This window comes from Pangasianodon hypophthalmus, chromosome 2, assembly GCF_027358585.1.
Source record: "Pangasianodon hypophthalmus isolate fPanHyp1 chromosome 2, fPanHyp1.pri, whole genome shotgun sequence".
In the NCBI taxonomy this organism is placed as follows: domain Eukaryota; kingdom Metazoa; phylum Chordata; class Actinopteri; order Siluriformes; family Pangasiidae; genus Pangasianodon; species Pangasianodon hypophthalmus.
The window spans coordinates 19,507,125-19,530,572 of NC_069711.1; the positions used below are offsets into that span (position 1 = coordinate 19,507,125).

A 23,448-nucleotide genomic window follows, 5' to 3' on the forward strand; every position below is an offset into this window, starting at 1 on the left:
TATATTTATATTTAAAAATTTACCCCTGTTGCTGTCAAACCCATAAATTAGCAACCAGCTGCTATCAAAAGTCACATGAGTAGCTGAATGGGGATCACGTGTGTGCAATTAAAGTGTCATGTGATCTCAATATAAATACACCTGTTCTTGGAAGACCCCAGAGTTTGTTAGAGAACATACCTAAACATGCAGCATCATACATCTCTACATCAGTGTGGAAAGGCCTGAAAGCCATCACCAGCTACAAGACCCCATACCCCAGCACTGAGGCCAATCAACAACTGGCTGAAGACCTGAATGAGTTCTACTGTAGGTTTGAAAAGCCTGGTCTGACACCCCACACCCACTCTGACTGTCTCACAACACAGCCATCAACACCCTCCCCCTCCCTCCCCCCTACTGCTTCTCAGCCTGTACTTAAGATCTGTGAAGATGATGTACGCAAAGTCTTCAGGAAACAGAAGATAAGGAAAGCCAAAGGCCCAGACGGTGTCTCTCCAGCCTGCCTCAAAGCCTGTGCTGTCCAGCTATCATCCATCTTCACATTGATCTTCAACAGATCACTGGAGCTGTGTGAAGTCCCCTCCTGCTTCAAACGCTTCACTATCATCCCTGTACCCAAGAAACCAAAAATTACAGGACGATGGCTACGTTTACATGACAACAATGTAGTCAAAAATGGAAAAGTTTTTCTCTTGCGTTTTCAAAAAGTTTCACGTATACACGACAACGTTTTCGAAACGATTCGCGTTTACACATATCCGGCCAAAAACGCTGTATTACGTATGCGAGGCCAGTAGTTGGCACTGTCACCTTGTTAGTTGGTTGTAATATTGGTGAAGTAAATCCACACTTTGCTGAAGAAGCGTTAGCAAACTCTTGAGCAGCAACAACACTACCATGTATTCCGCCATTGTTGTGTATGTTTGTTCGCGCTTGCCTTTACAATAGACACGTACTGCGCATGTCTACATACCTAACACGTACTACACACGCACATGACGTCACCATTTTCAAAGATTCCCGTATTGGGTGTTTACATGGAGACGATAACGGCGGCGTTTTCAAAAACTTGCACTTTGAAACCTGTTTTCAAAAATATGCGTTTTCAGTCCCCAAAACGCCGTTGTCGTGTAAACGAACAGGCAAAACGCATAAAAAGTTTCCCGTTTTTGGCTGAAAACGTTGTCGTGTAAACGGCCCCTAAATGACTACAGACCTGTTGCTTTAACATCTGTGGTCATGAAGTCATTTGAGAGGCTGGTGTTGGCCTACTTGAAGGACATTACTGGACCCTTGCTGGACCCCGTTACTGAGCAAACAGGTCTGTGGATGATGCAGTCAATATGGGATTGCACTACATCCTCCAACATCTGGACAAACCAGGGACTTATGCAAGGATCCTGTTTGGGGGGTTCAACTCCGCTTTCAACACCATTATCCCAGATACCCTTCTAAATAAACTGACACAGCTCTCTGTACCCACCTCCATCTGTCAGTGGATCACCAGCTTCCTGACAGACAGGCAGCAGCTAGTGAGGCTGGGAAAATTCACATCCAACACCCGCACCATCAGCACTGGAACTCCTCAGGGCTGCGTTCTCTCCCCACTGCTTTTCTCCCTCTACACAAATGACTGCACCTCTAAAGACCCGTCTGTCAAACTCCTGAAGTTTGCAGATGACACTACAGTTATCGGTCTCATCCAGGACAGCAACAAGTCTGCTTACAAACAAGAGGTTGAGCAGCTGGCTGTCTGATGCAGTCACAACAACCTGGAGCTGAACACTCTCAAAACTGTGGAGATGATAGTGGACTTCAGGAGAAACCCCCCTGCTCTCCCCCTTCTCACCATCACGGACAGCACTGTTGCTGCAGTGGAGTCATTCAAGTTCCTGGGCACCACAATCTCGCAGGACCTGAAGTGGGACATTCACATTGACTCCATTGTGAAAAAGGCCCAGCAGAGGTTGTTCTTCCTTCTTCAACTGAAAAAGTTCAACCTGCCACAGGCGCAGATGACACAGTTGTACTCAGCTGTTATTGAGTCGGTTCTGTGCTCTTCTAGCAAATCAGATATAAGAAGACTGCAACGGACTGTTAGGATAGCAGAAAGGATCATTGGTGTGCCCCCGCCCAAGTTTCAGGACTTGTACAACTCTAGAGTGAAGAAACGGGCAGGTAACATCATCACAGACCCCTCTCACCCCGGCCACAACCTGTTTGCACTTCTCCCTTCCCTTTTCCCCCATGCCATCTCCAGCTTAAATAGCTAACACAGGAATCATTACCTGTGTTCTGTAATTCATTCCTGTAATTCATCCTCCATCTAATTACTACCTCTTTCTCTAGTATTATGTTAATACATATGCATATCTCTTTATTTATACAGCTGTATATAGAGTAAATAATGCACAAATCTGTACATAAATCTTCTGTTCCGCATTCATACACATTATTATTATGGGTGGAGGAAGAAGAATATCAGAGTGTTGATCGAGAAACATCGGCATCACCAATGTGACCTCTTCCACAACTTCACTGACTTACAAAAAAGCCTTTGACCATTTCTGGCATAAAGGACTTTGGATAGTGAAGAAGAACTACAACATTAATGGCCACCTCCATGAAGTGATAAATTCACTGTACAAGCATTCAAGCGGTGAAATTCTCCTAAACAACCGACTTCGCGAATTCTTCGACACAACAGTCAGAGTTGGTCAAGGCTGTCTCCTCTCCCTAGTTCTGTTCAACATCTACCTGAAAAACATCATTCACTAGGCTTCACATTGCCTTCACATCTAAAAAAAAAAAAAAAAAAAAAAAAAAAAATGCATAGTGTGCCTCCTATCTTTATTTGTATCTGTTTAGAACACAATTGAATGATGTATTCATATTTGGTTACATCTGTACATTTACACCAATCAGCCATTAAAACCACCGACAGGTGAAGTGAATAGCATTGATTATCTTGTTACAATGACACCTGTCAAGGGGTGGGATATATTAGGCAGCAAGTGAACAGTCAGTTCTTGAATTTGATGTGTTGGAAGCAGGAAAAATGAGCAAACGTAAGGATCTGAGCAACGTTGACAAGGGCCAAATTGTGATGGCTAGATGACTGGGTCAGAGCATCTCCAAAGCAGCAGGTCTTGTGGGGTGTTCCCGGTATGCAGTGGCTGGCACCTACCAAATGTGGTCCAAGGAAAGACAACCAGTGAACCTGTGACAGGGTCATGAGCGCCCAAGGCTCACTGATGCGCGTGGGGAGCGAAGGCTAGCCCGTCTGGTCCGATCCCACAGAAGAGCTACTGTAACACAAATTGCTGAAAACGTTAAAGCTGGCTATGATAGAAAAGTGTCGGAACACACAGTGCATTACAGCTTGCTGCATATGTTGCTGTGTAGCCGGTCAGATCGCCCATACTGACCCCTGTCCATCGCCGAAAGCACCTACAATGGGCATGTGAGCTTCAGAACTGGACCACGGAGCAATGGAAGAAAGTGGCCTGGTCTAATGAATCATGTTTTCTTTTACATCATGTGGACAGCCAGGTACATATGCATCTGTGGGTTGTGATGGACAAACAAGTCCGATCCATGGAGGCCCCATTTCGCAGCTTACAGGACATAAAGAATCTGCTGCCGATGTCTTGGTGCCAGATACCACAGCACACCTTCAGAGCTATTGTGGAGTCCATACCTCGACAGGTCAGAACTGCTTTGGTGGCACAAGGGAGACATACACAATATTAGGCAGGTGGTTTTAATGTTATGGTTGACTGGGGTATTTTTTTATTTTTATAATGGTCTACTCCCATTTGGGCTACGTGCTGTACTTGACAATGGGTCAGAGAAAGCATTTAGCTATATTCTTAGTAAGGGAGAATAACAATAGTGCCTGTCTTCTATCCTCTTAGAGTGTATTGAATCTCATGGTAATTTATGTACAGGACCACATGTATATAAGATGTCTTTCACCTATCAGCTGGGTAGTTCTGTAGGTTTATTGGTAGAAACTGAGCATCCATCCATCCAGCTTATCTTATATAGGGTCTGAACATGGAAACGGAAACTGAACATGATAAAGTTAAAAGAGAATGAAGAGTATTAAAATGTGTCCTTGTATGTAAGAGTAAAACTTTCCTTCTTAAGTACTCAAGGACTCCTGATCAACAGACCTCAATGAGTAAAGAACAGAATGTGAAGAGGCCTTAGCCTGTTTGGATTATCTTATCTCACCTTCAAAGGTTTTCTAATGATTGTGTTCTTTAATTTTACTTTTTTTTATAAGGGCTGTTTTTCTCAGTTATGGTCACTGGGAATGAGTGATATGATGGGGAAATCTCTTGTCAGATATCTAGATATGGAGTGCAGTTAAAGTGCAGTTATGATCTTTGCATTGAGAACAGAAACATGCAAAGAATATGCAAATAGCAGAGATGGCTGAGTGCTATCTGAACAGAGCAGTCCTCGTCTCAAAGAGTTCTGGCTGGAAAAAACCAAGAGATGAATGACACGGGATGGAAAGAGACTGACGGTGTCAGCCCAGTTTGAATCATATTAATTTGTGACAAATGTCTAGAATCATTAAAAAGTCTTTATGTGTCATATATAACATCTAATAAAGATCTCTTAACTCAAACTAAACACTTTCTTTAGTCTCAATGTGTTTTTCCCTCCACTTTCATTAAGTATTAAAATACTGAAAAGTGCTTTTTAATTTTTTTTTTTAAAAATATCCATTTATTGAGTGATCTTTATCAAGTTTAATCAGTTCATATTAGCTTTTTTATTTAGAATTGAAAAAAATTAACAGATCTTTTATAGCTACATGTGTTCTCTTTGCTTTTAACGGTGGTTCAAACAGCTGCTGGATTCAACACACTCTATTACAGGCAAAAATACGCATTTTATACAGGGTTTCCAGATTGTGGCTCACAAATTGCAAAATTCTTCATTCAATTGTCTGGAAACAACCTTGGGCTTGTAATTATATCTTTTAGATATAATTAGTGTTCATGTAATTTTACATCAGTTTGAGATAATCAGCTAGGAAGGGTTTAAACCAAAACTGGAAATATTAAAGTCAACACAGCAACCCTAATTTCTACTTATTACCACTTTGTCTGTAGGTGCGCATTTGCTTTACATCAAACCTAGCTTTGTTGGTTTTACCTGAATTATTGATAACAGATTTTCATTCATCTTCATCTTTCATTCATCACTTCATTCTGGTCAGGGTCACGATGGATCCAGAGTTTATTCAGGAACAATGGGAATACACCCTGGATGGGATGTCAGTCCAACACAGGGGACCATGCACACACACATTCACACACTCATACACCTAGCAATATTTTTGGGAGGTGGAAGGAAACCAGAGAACCTCGAGAAAACTGATACTGAGACAGGTAGGCCATATGAAACTCCGCACAGATAGTAACCGGAGTTCGGGATCGAACCTGGGACCCTGGAGCTGTGAGGTGGCAATGGAGCCCAGTGAAAATAAACAAATAAATAAATAAATAAATAACAATGGTTTAAACAGACAAAAGGGAGTACAGTTCCCCAAAAACGGACTTTTTAAAAACTGGAAAGGGCATCCCCTGGTATTCCATCTCACATCCTGGTGTTTGCTCACCCCTAGTTAACCCCTGAAGCTCTTTTACAATAGATGCACATTTTGCACTGGCATTTTTTCTGCATGACAACATCTAGAGCACCACTCCTTTAAGACTGTGCACATGGAGATTAATGTGTGTGTGCATGTGTTGGCACAATCACGCTGACATGCTTATGAGGAACTGATTATTGCAGCATAGTTATTACAGACCACACACTGCCTTACATGGGCAACTTCTCTGGGGCTGGAATTTGCTCTTCTGACGTCACTGCCTGTTCCTCTCCCAGATTTGGGAAAAAAAAAAGTTGTTTCACTTTAAGTGGGATCTGAAACCCAGATTTCATAGAAAGCGAGGTAAGAGAAACACTGCGGTGAAATGCACCGGAGCCTTTTTTTTTTCCCTAGCTTAAGATCTGTTTATGATCCTCTCGAGGATGTTTGTTTCTGTGCATGAATCGTTCAGTTGAACCGAATCGGACCCCGTTGTGTTGCTGTGCGTTAGAAGGTGAACGGGAAGGATTAAAGATGGAGGGCGTGGGCTTTGCACGGGATAGGAGGGCATTCTTTTAGCTCTTGCCTCAAAACTGCGACGTTTTCCACATTTCAAAAGGGAAGTGTCTGTTTTTGTGATAGCACTCGATACAGTGTTGGTAGGCAAGCCGGAGACGCCTCGCCGTCCCTATGGAGCCTTACTTACTGTTAAAAGTGGCAAGAATGCGGAAGTGGAACAGCACTGCAGATTGTACAGACGCATCTGCTTCACAGCAATGCGCCTTTCATGCCTCACTGGCCCAGCCTGACTACTTTCATAAGCATTTTGGGGCTCTTTTGTGCAGTAATAAATGTGAAGCTTTGGTCATTTGGTGGGAGGCAGGAATGGAGTTTGTTTGCGTTGTGGCTGTCTCTCTGTAAATTGTGTCATTATAAATTCTGTGAGTGATGCTTCCAGTGCAGTTCCTGAGTGATAAATTAGTCTGTAGGATAGATATACCTTCAGCTGGACCTACAAATCAACATTAAGAATCATTAAAGTGCAGTTCAGCTGCTCCCAAACATCAGCTAAATGCTAATGTTATTAGCTAACACCGACTGCAGCTTCAACTTAGCTAGAGTTGTGAAATAGCTACTAGAGGATAGTAATGTGGATAATAATGTACCATAATGTGGGAATAATTTCTAAACTTGGTGTTTTGTCTATAATCTGATTACTCTTAGTGCTTTCATGGATCTCAAATATCCAGTTTCATGTAATGCTTTGACTTTTACCTGTAGTCTTTTGGTGATAAAAGTCCTCTATTTACAAGCACACTTACATCAGTTTCCCATCTCTAAAGTTTACTTGTATAGATACTGATGTGTCACTTTGTGTCACAAATCCACTCTGAGCGACTTGCATATTAATCCTTCTAATCAACAGCCGATCTTCAGTGGCATTTCCAAGTTGACTTTTTAGCTTTAAACCTCTTTCGTTGCCATGTTGGCCTATTTTCGCTTTGGTTAACGCTTTCCTACATTACCCACAATGGCATTCGGCTACCCGCTGATAGTGGTACACGTGGGATTTAGCCCTCGCTTCATCTCTACCCAAACAGAACGATGCAGCAGGGCTTTAGCCCGTTAGTCTGTGCAGCGCTCTCACCTTGTCGTCTGTACACTCTGGTCTACTTAAACGTTCATGCTAATGATACTGTCAGAAAGGGGCGGAAAGGTGTGGCATGCAAGGCATGCGGTGTAGGGGGCCCCCCTGTATGCGTCTGTAGCCAACATTTCAAAGAATCTGACTACTAGAAAACTACTGGCTGTAAAAACCTAAAACATGGGGTTGTACCCTCTTGATTTGAACGGACTGATAAAACATCTGTGGCGAAATGTTTTTGACAAACTCTGAAAAGCTAACCAGTCCCCTCCCTTGCTCTCGTGGGGGTGCGGGGGGCGATGGGGTTGGCAGAATTTTGCATTACGCTGCCACCGTCATAACCATCGTGCTCGTCACCTCTTAGATCACTAACTAGCCAAGCTGAGTCTCTGACGTAACTGTGCTGTATAGCTGCATTGCATTCTGGAACTCTGAGTCCAATGTTTACTGTCTCCACCGGAAATTTTTGAGTGAGAAAAGAAGTCCTTGCTCTTTTGTTTTTCAGAGCTACCAGCAAAATCCCTTGATTTTTTTTCTCCCATTAATCCCCATTGTAACTGTACTGGCAGTATCCTGCTGTCACATCAGTGCCTCACGTAACCATTAACGTCTCATAGGAGCAGCGACTAACAAATTAGCACCAGAATTGCTAAGCACATCGCAAATCTTTCAGTAAAAACATTTTTCAGGGAGGAGTTGGGTTCCTTCTGAGAGTATTTTTTTTTTTGCAAGATTTTGCTGCATGAGGACACAGGAAACTGTAGGTGCTGATGGTTGAGATCATATGAGTCACACTAACCCACTGACATTTTATTCACATACCTAATTTCACTGCTCCTTAGCTGTTGCGGTTACCATTTATGCTGATATGTTGCATGCTTTGATCGGGCTTTTATAATATTGCACTGTAGATCAACTTTCTGAATGTCTCTGCTGATATATTTCTACAGTTCTCATGCCTTCTTTGGATTTTCAGAATAAGATGGAAAGCTGTTCTTCATAATTCATTGACAGCACCATTATTAGCTTCCTACATTACAACTGTCGTGTGTTTGACCAGGAAAGTGATTCTTATCTAGCATTCAGTAAGGGCAGGAACTGATGCACTGTAATTGCCTGTTTGCATATTTTAACATTTTTTTTCTTGAGCCTTTTTCTTCAGGGAAGAGCAAACATTTCTGTCACAGCTTGGCAAGTGTGTCTAGACATTGTTCTTCTCTAAAGTAGCTAATGTGCTGAAATATTAATCTGTCCCCTTACAGTAAGGATATTCAGGCTTTCACTTTGATATAAATCTCAAATCGATAACATCAAGGCCCCTGCAGAGCTCAGTCATCAAACCGAATCTCTCCGTCATTCACCACCAAATGTTTGAACTTTTTTACCGTTGTGAACGTTGACTGTCTTTAAAACCTTCAGTTATAAACGACGTGTTTGACAGGCTCTCCGATGCTTGAGTTAAAAGTTAAGTCTTGCCTTTGAGGCTGCCTGTCTTTGTTGGCTGCTGTAAATCCCTTTGCGATTTTAATAGCAATAGTCTTCTCTTGAATAGCAACACCATGCTCTATCATTGTACAGACAGAATAAGACAGAAGTGCACATCTGTTTGCTGGGAAAGTATGAGATTTAATGTAATTATTGTATTTTTTTTTTTTTTTTAAGTAAAGCCGCAGTCATATCTTGAAGCATCATGTGAATGTGCTTCAGTTGTTAAAATGTGTTGAGTGGAATGAGGAAATAAGAAAAATTGAAGAAATCTTACTGTAGTTTCCAGATATATTTACATTAGTCAGTATCCAAGTTTCAATTGACAATGGACCTCACTTATTAAGCTATATAACTGGATAGCTGAACGGATTTATTCATGAATTGTTCGTACGAGTGTTTACACAAGAAATTTGGTATTCATGAAAATCCTGTCATTTCACAAAAACGCTCATATCCTACTCGTGTGTACATTTACGCATAAGACTAACTAATATAAACGTTGACTTGATCGACTTCAAATCTTAATTTGCATGGATTACTGCACTTTTATATATGGATTATACTGTCACATTTAAATTGTTTATTTTTATTACGTTTACAGCATTTAGCAGACACACTTACCCAGAGCGACTTATAGAAGTGCTTTGGCGTCTCTATCAAGCATATATCCTCATACTAGTTCACTAGGTCAGGGACTAAGAGAACCATCAAGAAAAGTTTGTGAGGTTCATATTATTGTCGTTAATTAAAGAATATGAAAAATAAAGAAAGCAAGCCAACGCAAACCCATAAATTAAGACAAATAAAATTAATATCTCAGTTTTCAAGTTTGAAGAAATGCCATCGTATAAATGGAGAATGGACAGGCCTGTCTGTGCGAAGCCTTTTAGCTGTGGAAAAAAAAAGTACCTCAGCTGATGGAAGATTTGGCGCTTATTATTATTAGTAGTATTATGTATTATTAATTTTTTTGTTGACATAGAAATGAGTCAAAATAACTTCCACTTCTGCCTTTCAGTCTCTACCCTGATCGCTCATTTCGTGCTCCCAGCTTTCTGTGCACTTGAACTTTTATGGAGTTTTGCAAATGTGCTGTGTTGGGAATTGACTTTTATGACTGAGCAACATACACACACACACGATTATGAGGAAAATAAGCATTTCCGAAGCTTTTGTAAATCCACGAAAGATTGTAATTCGGTTTGGCTTACACAAACATTTACACACAGCTTTACTAAAAGACTGATAAATGTGGCCTATTGTATGCTCAATCTTACAAAGATGGTTAAACCAGTTACATTTCTGTTGTGTATGTTGATTAGAACATTTACTAGACTCTTATTCAGAGGGAACTGGAATGTTTTATCACCCTAAAAATGGTCCATTACATATTTCAGTTCACAATCTGGCAAAAACAAGCTCTTACAATATCTGTCTAATTGGAAATATCAAATGTAAAGAAGTGTCCAATGTAGTTATTATTCAAAACAGATGTTCTTCTCTCAAGTAGATGGGATCTGTGTGGGGTTCACTGATCATAAATCTGTTTCATAGGCATGCAAGGATTTATTTTATTGACCTAAGGGCCTGAATCTTTTAATATCCCAATTACCAAATTAACAAAGTGAACAACAGGTCTAGATTGGAGCTAGATTTAAATGATTTAAATGTGATGGACAGTAGATGACAAAGGACTAAATCTAACACACTGCACTGTAGAAAATGAAATAAAATAAAATCCTTTTTAAAAAAAAAAAACAAAATCAGCACTAGACTATAGTTTGCCTCATTAGTCTCACTATCAGTGGGGAGTGGGTTCTCTTCTGTATAACCATCCCTATTTTTATACCAAACCAACCTTGAGTTTTTATTGTGAAAAAGCTCTATCTTTTGTCTCATCGGACCATAGAATTTGGTTCTAGTCAAAGTTCCAGTGTTGTCTAGCAAACACCAGACTGTTATGTTTGTGGTTAGATGAAACAAAAATGCTTTCTTCTGCACACTTTCTGAATAGGCGTGGAGGTAGTGTCTAATTGGAGTAACATTTGGAGATTTGGCGACCCCAAACTGTGGCCATCTTTTGCAAACCTCCAACAGTGATCCTTGGAGAAATGTTTGCCTCTTTAACCATCTTCCTCACTACATGTGCAGGCAAAATGTCCACTGTGTCCACTTCCAGACAGGTTCATTACAGCTCTGGTTCTTTTAAACTAGTGCCCTAACATTGATATGGGCATTTTTAGGTGCGAAGTTGTTTATAACCATGGTTTATGAAGGTCAACACACTTTTGTTGATGAATGACTAAGGCAGTTTGGTCTCTATGTCCCCTCATATTTAGTCATGGATGAACACTTAACAATTGCGAAACACTCAGGCGAACTTAAAGTAAAATATTAAAAGGGAAAATGCTTCAGTTACTTTTTGTTTATTAAGATTACAAGGGGGGGGGGGGTGTTTGGGGGTGGATTCGTTAAAAATTTTATGTATTTATTTCTTTGTTTGTTTGTTATAAAATAAATTTGCTGCAATTATATTCAGTGTGGGATTAAGCTAATTAACCACGGACATTTTAATAACTTTTTATTTTATCTATCTTTACCAAAAGTGCCAGTAATTGTGGAGATAACTGTATATTGTAGTTTGATGATTTTAAAGTGTTCCAAATGTTGGAAATGAGGTTTAAGAGAGTGGCTAAAAGAAAGCCAAAACATGGTATGAGCCATTTAACTTTAATGTCACTAGTATTGACTTCAGTGATCCAACTGAGGAGATTGCTTCAAAGAAATGAAAGCTACTTTGTGATAGTAAGTAAAACTTTTCCCCTAGGTTTAGCCTGCATGTGTGGCTGTAATGACAGTTTTTCTGTTGCATTTCTTGCAATATGGTGGTCAGTGTAGAAAACGTTATGGTGGTTGGTCTGTATATGCTGATATAAACTCCTTTGCCTGTGTGCTGTGTGTACTTGCTGGGAAGGATTCTTTCTATATCTATATCGCTGTCCCACCCTAAATGCAAACAATGTGTTTTATGTTTCGCATCGATGGTGGTAGGGCCTTGTATATTCATCAACCCCAGGCCAGGCATTAGCCCTATGCATGGCTGATGCATGTCAACAATAAAATAGAAATTGTCAATAAATTAGAAAATGTCCAGTTTTAACTCAGAATAAGAATAAATTAGGTAAAGACATAAATGAAAAGTAAATAAATGCAATTGAAAAGGCTGCCAGGAATGCTACTAATTAATCAACTTAGCATGTACAACCCTAAAACATAGCTTAGCAATGCAGAGATGTGTCCCATAATGGTGTCTGTTAAATGAACAAAGGTAGGTGTAATGTAATGCTATGTGAACCTTGGCATCAGTGTAAGGTAAGTGTTGTCTTAGTCTACTGAACTGACAGCTACTGTCATGGTGTGATGACCTAGTCTTAAAATATCATGGGTTCATGCTATCAGTTTATTGATTGACCATTTAAAAACACACAGCTCAGTGGGGAAAATGAAAGGAAAATGTATAATAAAATCTTTGTACGAAGGTCTCTTTGCTCCAAAAGATCAAATCCTCTAATTGTTATTCTTTATTAGAAGGATTTTTTTTTTGAGAAGGACACTTCCATAAAATCACTAAAAGGTAGCAGAGGTAGCAGTGTAAAACTTTTAGAGCAGCCGGAGGGTTTTCAGTGTACTCACGTCACCTGTGTGCAGAAACAGAGGCTGCTGTAGTATGATTTAGGCAAAGTCCTGAGGGAGGAGGTTGCAAAATCTACCCTAAAAAAAGACACAGTAATAGACAGAAGTGAACTTTAATCAGTATTTTGAAAAAGTCAGTGGTGAGGTAACTGCGATGGCCTTAATGTAAGCATACGCAACCGTGAGTGTGAACACGTCAGACTACTTTACTAGGACCATTTTTTTTTTTGGTATTCTTGGTTCCCTATTGAACAAACAACAAAACCAGACTGAACATGACATTTTTATTGTCCTTTAAATCCAATTAAATCCAATCTTGTTGAATATGCAGAAATGGTCTAAAAAGACAAAGCAGATGGAAAACTTTGGGTTTTAAACAAAACGCTTCTATGTTGAATTGACCAGTCATGATTAGTGGTTATAAAAACAAACAGCACAGTTTATTACATTTTTGTTTCTTTTTTTCAGTAAATGAGTAAATTTAATCGGTCTTAGCGTATAGTTATAAGCCCGAGTCCTGCTCTGCTGACTGAAATGGAATGAGCTATGGGATGATTGAAATAAATAGGGTATCTAAGGAGGTGATTAAGGATGTGATGAAAGAACAGCTTGCTTTGACATACGCAAGCGTGCTGTGATACGATATATGAAATCTTTTGGGAAGGACAGGCTGTCCGTTAAATGAGGTTTTCATGGATGAAAATAGCTAAGTTTCTCATCTCCTGTTGTGTTCTTGGTTCGTCTGCAAGAATAAAGTCTTCATGTCTTTCTGTGTCTGGTGCTACTTTTAACTGACAATTGAGTCAATAATGTCTGTGTGTTTTGTTCGCTGATGCCATCACCCAGTCCTCGCTCACCGGTGATCAATGAATAAATGCAGTACATGGCAGTAACTAGCTTTTGATTGTGTATTTTCTTGCTTATTCTGTTGGTTGAAAAAAAAATATTCTTTCGAATTGAATATAATACATTTTCTTTTATCGGTCATCAGGCTTCAATGTGCGTCTAATCAGGCCTTGTCCAGAAGAGAGACTGCTGGATTGTTGCTGAAGAACTGAGCCATTGAATTCATTCATCTTTAGAGGTATGTATTTTTTTTTCTTATGCATCATATACCTCTCTAATCATGGTTTCAATTGGAACATCTTGTAGTTTGCTTCTCAATTTAACAGCTGCACTTGTAGTCTAGGAGTTTAAACCCCATTGTTGCCCTTTTGGAATCACGTTTGAATGGGAAATGCATAATTTACTGTGTTCCTTTCTTTGTCTATCATTTATAGTTAATTACATACCACACAGTATAGAGACGATTCGACACTCTTTACTTGCTGCAATGGTAATAAAAACAAAAGGCATGGAATTTCAATGCTAAAAAAACTATATATGTCTACAGCCATAATTAAATCCAACATGAGTTGACCATGAATGATTTGTCTACATTTGAAAGTATGATGCATCGTAGCTTAGTTGTACGATGGCATAAATCAAGTATTCCCAATATTTTTCTGGTGTAGTGGGTTTTGTTGAGCTCTGCTTATGGTCTATGTGGAGTTTTGCATGTTCTTCCTGTGTCTGTGTGGGTTTCCTCTGGGTTCTCCGGTTTCTTCCCACATCCCAAAAACATGCAGTTAGATGGTTTGGCTTCACTAAACTGCCCCTGGGTGTGAATGAGTGTGTGAATGTGTGTGTGCATGGTGCTGCAATTCTTGGACTGAGCCGTCAACACAACAGATCTCGTCACAGATGAGTTCGTCTGTGCGAGTATAGACTGATCCATGATGCACAGATATAGTTTTCACTTTCAGAGGTTGTGTTCATGCCTGTCTTACGTCGCACACGTTTGTCTTGAAGGGTACACACACGTTTATATAAATATTATATGTCACACTTACGATATTTATATATATTTATGAATTTATATGATTTCTGATGCTGCTTCACTAGATACTTATTAGATTTATTAAACCTCCTTCAGGTTTCCTGGCAAGGCAGAACAGTGTGTCTCTTTAGCGTTACAGAGGCTTTCATTTGCATGGCATTGATACCTATTGTCACATGAGCCTGTGGATTAGAAGCATTAAAAAAATATCTCTCCCATACTGATTTTTTTTATGCTTCTAGAGGTGTGTAAAGGCACAGACATGAGTCTTTCTCCCTCTCCTGACCAGCTCTCCTCAAAGGGAGTGCTAGGCCACGGGTAATTAGGCGTCCTTAATCACCTGAAGTCACACGCTCTGACACTCTTTAACCTCTCTGTAAATGGGTTATTATTACCTTTGAAAACCCCCTCTGTGGTTTCAGTCGAGAAAGACTTATTTTAGCTCTGCTCGAAAGTGAAACACTATTTAGACAGTTTTACAATGACAGAAGAGAAATAATCCCACTGTCACATTCTATTTGTTTATAATTTAATATCAAGTGCAATGAGCAAGGGCATTTATTACAAAAAGAAAATATTTATTTTTTTAAAATTACATGAAGAGTTCAGTGAATGCGATCATACAGTGATTAACAATTATAATTATTTTTAGTATGCCATGTAATTTATTTATTTATTTATTTATTTATTTATTTATTTATTTGTCAGCAGTTCTATCAGATTATTTTCAGCTTTTTTTCAGCTACGTATATTAGTATTTACAGATGTGTGACAAATTAAAAAAGAAAATATTAAGTGCCTTAGTAAGGTGTTGGGCCACCACAAACCACCAGAACAGCTTCAACGTGCCCTGACATTGATTCTACAATTCTCTTGAACTGCATTGAAGGAATGAACACTGATCTTAGCTATGATAGCGTTGTCTAACACTTCGCTCCAAAATCTCCCACTGGTGTTCAGTTGGGTTGAGATCTGGTAACTGTGACAGCCATAGCATATGATTTACATCATTTATATCCTAATCAAACCATTCCTTGGCCACTGGTGCCCTGTGGATGGAGCAGGGTCATCCAGGAAGAAACCACTCCCATCAGGATAGAAATGTTTTATCGTCGCAGAAACAGGACTGATTTTTAATGACTCTTCCCTTTAAGGGGACAAGTGTAACAGGGCTGTCCGCTGTCCTTTAATTTATCATACGTCTGTATATCTAAGTTGCTATATAAACAGTCACATCTTGTCCGTTGTGTATGGTGTGCCAGCGTTTCAATTTAGCATTATGAGATTGCACTTCCTCTGTGAGCCTGCTTGCTTAATCGCAAGTCTTAAACATGACAAAGTAAAGGACTATGATGACTTGCTACTTTTTGCACATATATTATACGGTACGTCTAGCGTATGGAGGTAATCATATGTAATAATAAAGAAGTAATAAATAGACTACAGAGGTGGGCTTATGCTATATTTGTCTTCTCTCTCATACACGCACGTAAAGAAAAATCACAAGTTGTGATGTTTGGTATTTCTTCTGGTGCCAAGCATTTTTGTGCCCTGATGAAAAGCTATGCTTGTAGCCTGCCGAGCACTCAGCTTGATTGATGAGGGCTGCAACAGCTTCCATAGTTGGCCAGTTCCTTCAGGTTTTCTGCAGCGCACACACATATACGCACATACACAGCGTTAGGTTTATGCTGAATCAGCCAAACCAAACAAGATTGTGGCACCTTGAACTGACGAGTGTGAGAATGTGGCAGTTCAGTACACTGCATGTGTCCTGCATGTGTTCAGGCTGATGCGCCTCAGCACTTGGTAAGGGTTTGCAGTTATGCCAAGGATGCGTGATTGCCTCGGATTGTATTTACATGCCATGTTAACACACATTAAGGTTCTTGAAGACCACTATGAAGCACTTGGCTCTGACCAGACTGCCTTTCTAATAACCCTGCGCAATTAGCAACCTTATCCTGGCAGCATTGCAGACGGTATGAACCACACATTTGGCTTCCAAGTGACTTTGGCCAGCGTGGCCAGTGAGTGGCATTCCAGGCAGCGAGAGCAAGCTGAATCAATTTTTGCCCCCAATCTTTCTCCCATTTTTGTCTCCATATTTGGAAATGTTTACCTCCTTGTGGCTGCACAGTGCAGGAGGAAGACTGCGTGAGTCATTTGAACAGCATACGGGCCTGCCTGTGGATCCTCCTCACTAAAGCCATAGTGAGTAAGACTTGCTCTTGAGGCTACACACACACACACACACACACACAGGATACATTGTGAGTACCTAACAGTTCTTTATGCTGAACTCTGTACGCGTCTTCTCCCTTTCAGTCTCACCTTCTCACTTATTCTCTGTCTGTGTCCATTTGTCTTTGTCTCTCTGCTAATGAAGGAAGGTGTTTGGGTGCTGGGCTGTAAGCTGGGACAGGTTTCATTCATTGTGCTGTGATATGGTATGGAGATAGCAGTCTTGCTGATGTGTTTGGGCATGTATGATTGACTAGCTGGAGTGGATTGCCTCCCTTGACTGCTTTAGAACAGCAGTGCATCATGGTATACAGCGGGGAGCAATTATGTGCCATTTCTGACCATTATCAGGTTGACCAGGACATTTCTATCACTTACTAATGCTAAAATAGGGCAATTGTCTTTGTGTAGTTTCTGTTTAATAGCCTTCTACATTGTCAGGTCTGATTGATGTTTAAAAAGGTTTGTCGCTGCATTTTGATACTATTCATAAGCTTTTCATTTCTTTCTTTCTCTATTGAAACATTTTATCTGAGTTAAAAAAAAACTGAATACACTGTAATAGGAAATATGCCAGCCTTCTATTTACTACAAGTATACTTTTCCAGTGACACCTTTGATTGCTGTATTTAATTAATTTCTCATAGTCTCTTAACATTTATGTTTTTACATACTGTCAGTCAAACACGTTTGTGCTTTAGGTCTGGAGGTGTCAAAGAAAACTGGTTATACTATAAATATGGTTGGCATAGAGCTCTGTATTTAGTAAATAAGTAGTTCATATAAATGACTGCCATCCTCTTATGTCTGTTGTGCCTTTATTGTATGCATTTTTAATTCACATCATTTTTAATGCATATGCATCCACTTCCTCCTCTTTCTATTTCCATCTCTGCAATACCATACATGGTGTTCCCTTTTCTTCATTTGCTCCTCAGAACCCAGCACATGGCACTGTTTTTTTTGTAGATCCTGTGATGGGTCTGCTGTTACTTGCTGTTTTTGTGTACATCCTTTTTAACCGTATACATGTGTATTTGTGTTAATGCATCTGTTGGATACTTTGATCAGTGGTACTCTTATTGAAAAGCAGAAGTAAAGGTCCAAGTGGCCACTAATGGATCATGGCATGTGGATTCTTTGCTACATACCTTCATCTGGAAGAGTTTTTTTTTTTAACTGGGCAATTTGAAGACATTAAATATACAAAGATGTGGTTTATTATTGATGGTTTAAGTTGGCCATCTGGATTGCCTGCCCTGTTTTCACGTGTCTGGTCTAAGACAGAGAGCACATCAAAAAGAGCAGCAGTCAGACTTCGGTAAATATTGCAATCATGAATTTATTAGCTAGCCCACCAGGCAACTAAAAGCTCCAGTCTGCTGCCCAGTCCCATGTTTTGGCTTGCTGGAAAAATGACTAGGCTAAAAAGTGGTAGCTGACAATATGTATATTAATACAGGCAACGGAAACAAATGAGTGTATGATCAAGTAGAACATTGTGCTTGTTGTGAATGCTTTGGCTGTAAGCTGCGGTGTTCTGTTCTAGCATGACATATAAAAGATGTTCGAGTCCAACTATCATCTTAACAGTTAGATGACCAAGTTTTGTGCTAGCAGAAGCATTATTTTTTTTTTTTAGCTTTGAGCTGTACTTTGTAATTCCCTTAGCATTACTTTAACTTTAAACATACATACCAAATGAAAACCTTTATATTTGTGAAAACTAATAAGGAATATTTTTTTTTCTGGTTGTGGAACCTATTTGTCCACCAAGCAACTATGAATTAAAGACTAATAGCACAGCCTGGGGCTGATCTGCTTGTCCCGGGTGCCCGGGCTGCTGCTTTGTCCACCCCTTCCCTATATGAGTGGAGTTATTTACCTGAATGGAACATTGTACTTCAGTGTGTCTAATCATTTTTCTGTCATCAGTGTAATTCTGTATTTCTGTGTAGTAATCAGAAGTGTTAAAAGTACCCACATTCTTTACTCAAGAAAAAGTGCAATTACTCATCTAAATAAATAGTCTGGTAAAAGCTGAAATCATAGCTTCAAATTCGTCCCTAAAGCCAAAGTAATAAAGATTAAACGCTTACATTTACTTAAAGTATGAAAATAAAAGTACACAAAAAGGACGTACTTGCCTCAAACAGGACACTGATTTTAGGTACTGATGGTAAATTAGTGTCCCTTTCACCAAAAATGTGGTGAAACATTAGCTAAGGGTAACTAACAGCTTTATTCCCAATCTCTCAACCGTTAACTAGCATGATAAAAAGTGAATATATAAACTAGTTGAATGCTAATAGCTAGCTGTCTCAATACAATCTGTCACAATACATATCAACATCTGTTAAAGTTTAGTTGGGAAGAATTGATATAATGCTCTCTGATGCTAAAAAGTCAATGTAGGAAATATACAAAGATATAAATATAGAGATATGTAGTGATGAAAATGTAGCAAGTAAAAAAATAGATTTTTCTTCTGAAATGGAGTAAATAAATCAGAGCTATTAGGTGAAAGAAAAAAACTCAAGTAAAGGACAGATGCTTAAAAACAGGCGTAAGTACAGCAAAAGTACTTTGTTTCCTCTGCTAGTATTAGGCTGCTGAGTTTGTTTTATAATTTTGAGGCGTTCAGAACCGTTGAAGTTTCCCGAATGAGCAGAGAAATGTCTTCATGGTTAAACCCCAAATTTTCCTCAGTTTTACAGTTATATACAGAATTTACACACGCTGGATCAGTATCAGATTGGATTTGACATAAAAAAAAAAAACAAAAAAAAAACTGATCCACTGATTGATATTTTCAGTCAAGTCAAGTAGGTCATATAGGATTATTATTTCCATCTTAATCACATTAGGATGACTGACATTAACTAATAATGTCAAACAATGTCAAATTGTCTGTGCTCATTTATTTTTTTTAAAAATAGTCTGATGCTCAAAGCACAAAAAAATTGGCATTGTGCTGAAAAAAAAGGATCAATGCATCTCTAGATCTTCTGTAGTTTTCTGACTACCTCTTTTTTGTGATTTTTCCCGCTTTTCATTTGTTTTCTACTCTTATCTGAGCATGTGTTTTTGCTCATTACACTAGTACATGTGCTATTGTGTAAATTTTTCTATCAGCTCAGACCATCTGCAGATCACTGTTTATTATATCTTCTGTCTGGGAGGAAGCAGAGCAGGTGCCCAGTGTTTTGGCAAACTGGATTCAGCGCGTTTGTCCATCTCAGCTGTACCCCAGTGTTTCCCATGAACAAGGCCTTGTTTGGTCTTTGTAGATGAAGCACCAGAGAATAGTATCAGTACTTTTTGGGGAGGTTAAGGCTTGATGTGTTTGGACAGAGCAGAAATAATACCTATCATTCCTTTCAGGAAAACACACGTCTCCTACTCTCTCTTAAAGCATAAATGGCCCATGTTTGGGCAAAGAATTTAGTGAATGCAAATGAAGCTTAGCTAGTAGTGGCGCCACATCTAGGGGGAAAGTCATCTGTTTTAGAACTGCACATTTCTTCTTCACTGTTTTTTGTGGATGGCTTTCATTTCTTAATGAGTGGAGGATTAGTTTATTCTGCTATACTGCTACTGACTTCTAAGAATTTTCCGCCAAGCCTTCATAAACAATGCAAACAGTCAATCACATACACGCCTGGTTTGCTAACAATGGGATGGAAGCCTCAACTATTTTAGTAATTGTATTTGGAAAAAATCTGAAACACTTTGAAAGTTGGCAGGAATCTTCCACCATTTTGAGGTAGGATGAAACAGATTTTCAAATCATAGCACTTCGTAGTTTTGAAGTGCTTTCACTTCTCTAATCAAGTGCCATGTTGAAGTATCAGTATCAGTATCAGGTATGTATCTGATGACTTGTTCACCCAGGACTCCAGGCTGTCACTACTAGCTCAGCTTCGGCCTCTTTAGCTGTTTGAATGTTCTTCCCAAACCCATGTTACGGCAGAAATAGGTGGAGTGTTAATGGGATTTTGTGTAGCTGACAGGGGCAATGTTCTCGCCGTGAACGATAGAGCAGTGTGATAATCCCATTAGCTTTGGCTCAGTGCTAAGCAGGCCTGTACCGTTTAGCTCCAGGCTCGCTGGCTCTTTACTGCTTGTCTTTTTTTCTGATGATAGTGTGATTTAGATTCTCTCACAGCTTTGAATCTTTGCCAATAAAAGAGGCCATGCATCATGACTTTCAGAAGCTTTTATAAATGCCACTTTTGCAATTTCTGCATTTCTACCCTTGTGTAGTTTTCAGTATCTGCAGAGTAATCTTCACCGCATTACTTAAGATGTCCGATTGCGACATTCATTGGCAATTTCTTTGGTTTTTCACATTCGCTGCCACAATGACATAAGTTAGACTGGTGTTAAAGCTTTATCTGAGAGCACAAAGCCTCTGTGCTTTTGGGGACTCAGGTTTCTAGCAGCAGAACAGCAGGTGGACTTCAGTTTCAATGAATAATTAACGATTTAACCGCTGACAGAGCTGTCAGGTAAAAGATTGCTTCCAGCACTAATCTGTTTGTGTCCTCTCCTTAACAACGCACATCAGACCTGATTACAGTTTTACAGTCACTTGTTTTCAGGCAAAAGATGTGACGTTAGCTGCCAAAAAGTGAACTTTGAAAGCTACAGGATGTCAGATTTTCACCTTTTCTGGTAGAAAATGCTATTACAAGCCACCGATGGACAAAGAATTCTTAACGTAACATCATTTTTGCGGCATTTCTGTCATGGCCGTGGGTGCACACGTTCCAATAAAATTCAAGGCTGTGTCCCTAACCTCATAATTCACTCTAAGTAGTCTACCTAAATGAGGAGGATGCCAATGGTGTAGAAAGAAATGTATTACTGTAGGAAGTGGTGTAGATGCAGTCCATCTATTCCTTCATTATTACACAAGTGTTTTGAGTATAAAACAACTTTACTGTGCACATGAGTGTGACTGTCACAGTTACTGAGTATCTAGTGAAAAAGCTAAATTTCTCAACAAAAGCTTTTAGCTATTATCTGTTAATATCCATATATAACCTACATCAATGCACGAGTCAGCTATTGTTAGCTAGCTAGCTAAAAAAATCTAATGTCTGGTTGAAGGGAAAAGGGATGCTCCTTTGTTATCTCACGGTGTGCGCTGGACCACGGGCTGAATGTAGGGGCTTTCCTCGAGACTCTGTGCGTCTCCGGGGCTGTTAGACACAGCTAAATTTCCAAAAATACTGAGAAACACACCGGCAACTCCTATTAGTCTGCTTCGCTCTCATGATTTCTCATCAGCTATCGACACAAACTCCACAACAGTGCTGAATCAGCTATCATCTGCCATTCATTAGCGTCCCACTAAATTAGAGAATCTGTTCAGCAGGAAAAAAACAAAACTCTTCATCAGTCCTGAATCCTTTTTCTTCTTAGAATGTAGTATGCCCTATTGATCGTTGTTCCTCCCAGTCAGCATGTAGCAGGCTTCTTTCATGCCTGAAGTTGGGGCATGATGATGATGATTGACTTATAAGAGCTGGTGTGTGACATACGCATGCAAATTTTCTGGCAGTTCTGAACACATACCCTAATACAGATCTGACTGTGAATTACTAGTACAGGATTGTCCAGGTGACTCACAGATGCTCGGGAACATCATATTATAATGTTGACTCAATAATCATATGCTTTTTTTTTTTGTTTTTTTTGAATTTGTTGACCAAAAATCCTATACACTGTGGCTTTAGTCACACCTAACACCTACCGTGTGTGTGTGTGTGTGTGTGTGTGTGTGTGTGTGTGTGTGTGTGCGCGCATGTATCTATTTATCTATATCTATATCTATCTATCATATATCATATTCACACATTCCCACACACAAATTTAGAAAAGCAACAGACTTCATAATCCAATGGTATGATTATGTTGTTAAAAGCGGAAGTCTCTTGAATCCTGGCTTCAGTAAAGATTATTTTAGGTAAGGTCACTAGGTCAGCTGTGTGTTTGGGTTCTGTAGTTCACCATGCAGGCAGTTTAGTTTCTGCTGTTCCTCAGAGGACAGAGCAGAAATCAGGAAGTGAGAGATACACATTTCCCCACTAGTTTAAGACTTTATTATTTAACATTTAACTTTTGCAGGTTAGCATAGTGCACCCTTTATATGTGTGCCAGATCCAGTATTACTTTATTTGAATAAAATAAGCATGTAAACCATAAAAGCATACACTGTGATACTCAGACCAGCTGCATTTGACAGAGTGGGCTGGTCATAGTGCTCAGTTACGCACACAATGCATTTGGCATGAGAGTCTTTTATGTATTTGGTCGGGTGCATATGTTTGGAATAATGACCACTACAATTATTGAATATTAAACTCTTTTGCAGCAATCACGAATACAGTTTTTAAGTTTTTCTATCTCAGATAGTGCTACAAGTCAAATTATTAGGACATTGCAAATGATTTCATTCAAAGCTGTATATTTTCATGGGGTATTTTATTACTTGAGTAATATTTCTTAGAAATCTGCACATAAATGTTAACATTTTGCTGCCAGTTGTTTCCAGCTGCCTAACAGTAGCTGGTGAGTTTCTGCAAATCTGATCATGAATTGATTTAGAGGCTTCTTAAAATGCACTACAAATAGAAATTGTTTCTATTACACAACACAAAGGAGAAAATGGGATTGAGAAAAAAGGCTGAGAGCAATAATGGGTTATTAAATAGATGAGCAAAGTGTTCTGGATTCTATAGAGAATGCAAATTGCCCTTTTTGCTGACTTTATTGGCATTTTAAAGAAATTTTCTGCAGTGTTGGCTTCCTTGTTAACTTAGTGTGGCTCTGACTTTTGAATTTAATTACGAAAGGGCAAGCTGGGGGTAGGTA

The 23,448-nt window shown here is 39.3% G+C and overlaps 1 protein-coding gene across 8 annotated transcripts in view; it reads left to right on the forward strand.

The window, feature by feature from the left end:
• The window catches only part of lpp (LIM domain containing preferred translocation partner in lipoma), a 238,827-nt gene that overhangs the window by 29,931 nt on the left and 185,448 nt on the right, over positions 1-23,448 (forward strand). For 3 of the 8 annotated variants that reach the window (XM_053227591.1, XM_053227583.1, XM_053227577.1), the window contains one exon: positions 13,435-13,527. The gene's annotated coding sequence lies outside the window, so the exon portion shown is untranslated. Of the gene's footprint in view, positions 1-5,749; positions 5,981-11,532; positions 11,556-13,434; positions 13,528-16,467; positions 16,596-23,448 lie in introns of those variants that run through there. The other 5 variants (XM_026920592.3, XM_026920556.3, XM_053227578.1 and 2 more) reach the window with 5 other exon arrangements.